A 1,638-nucleotide genomic window follows, 5' to 3' on the forward strand; every position below is an offset into this window, starting at 1 on the left:
TTCTTTGTGGCTGTATAGTATTCCATGGTGTACATATACCACAATTTATTGATCCATTCATGGGTCGATGGGCACTTGGGCTTCTTCCATGACCTAGCGATTGTGAATTGGGCTGCAATGAATATAGGCCTCAATCTTTATGGTACCTATAAGCAATTCAAGACTTTGCTTCTTAGGAGCACTTCCAGCTTCACCAGTGGCACCTTTTATGAGTTCCATGGTGTTATTCAAGGTTTACTTTATGGGATTGCACTAAACCTGGTGAAAAATATGCAAGAAACTGAGAAATGTCTTTTTACCTCAATATGCAATTTATTGGAGTTGATTAACATAGCAAGAGGTTTTAAGTGGATACTCACAACACTTGAGCTTACTGCAGTAGCAACAGGAGGTGGCTACAAATTTATTATAGTAGAACAGTATATACCATAGTTAATTTTATGCAGTTATGATTTAATTCATCTTTACATTTGTTTACATTTCTCCCAACTATGAATAGTATGCTATATAAGATCTGTAAGTATTTGTGTGCACAGTGTTAATAAATTTTAAATTTTGTAATGGATTTTTGTATATAACAGTACATGATAAAAGAGACTAGTATCTACATATATTTTCTGCATTCATGACATACCTAATTTTTTCTTTTTTTTTTTTTGATATTTTTTTTGATATTGATTTTGATATTTTTTTTGATATTGATTTTGATATTTGATATTTTTTGATATTTTTTTTTTTGATTTTTTTTTTTTTGATATTTTCTCCGGTTTGTCTATAAATTTTCTCAATTGGTTGCAAATCTCTAAAACATTTTTCAATGTATTTATTTTAAAAATCCACATATAAATAGACCCACACAGTTCAAACCCATGTTCTATAGTTTTCCCAAGGGTCAACTGTATGTGTGAATCTTATTGGTTCTGGTTTTTTTTTTTTTTTTTTTTTGAGAACTCTGAAAAATACATAATCTATTCAATTTGTAACTAATTCTGACTCAATGAAATGAGACAAGACAATTGCAATATTTCTGTATCATGTCATATTAGACTGGACGAGGATAATTATCAACATACAGCTCAACCATAACCACTCTGTTTTTGCAGGTTGTCAGGCTGCAGCTAAGTCATAGTTCTAGTACATCATACTAGCATGTGAAAAAGGCCTGATTATGGCAAAGTGACGCCTATTGCAATTTCTTGTTTGAATTGCAAACACCTTGATAATCTCCTATTCAAATTAGTTCAATTTCAGGAGCTGTAATTTTGTTATTGACCGACCACCAAATTAAAGGACGTTTTTCCTTGCAGAGAGGTCTGTATTGGGTAAGCACAGAGAGGAGCCAGGGAGGCTTAGTGTATGCAATCTTTTGCTAATAAATTTTACATAATCCTTTGCTACATTAGACTCATTGTTTCGACTATAATATCACCTATAATCTGCTTTCAAGTGCTGTCAACATAATCACTGAAAAATTAATCAAACACTTTTCCCCCTAAGCCTATATAATGTTAAATAATGAGTATGAATTGATTTTTTTTCTTTTTTCAAATTTATGCAGTTGACTGACCTGAATCTACTAATGAGCTGCTTTGAAATAGATAATATCTGTGTTTGGATTCCACTGAAACAACCTAATAC

Source organism: Otolemur garnettii, unplaced genomic scaffold (assembly GCF_000181295.1).
Source record: "Otolemur garnettii isolate 467f Iridium unplaced genomic scaffold, OtoGar3 scaffold00001, whole genome shotgun sequence".
Classification (NCBI taxonomy): domain Eukaryota; kingdom Metazoa; phylum Chordata; class Mammalia; order Primates; family Galagidae; genus Otolemur; species Otolemur garnettii.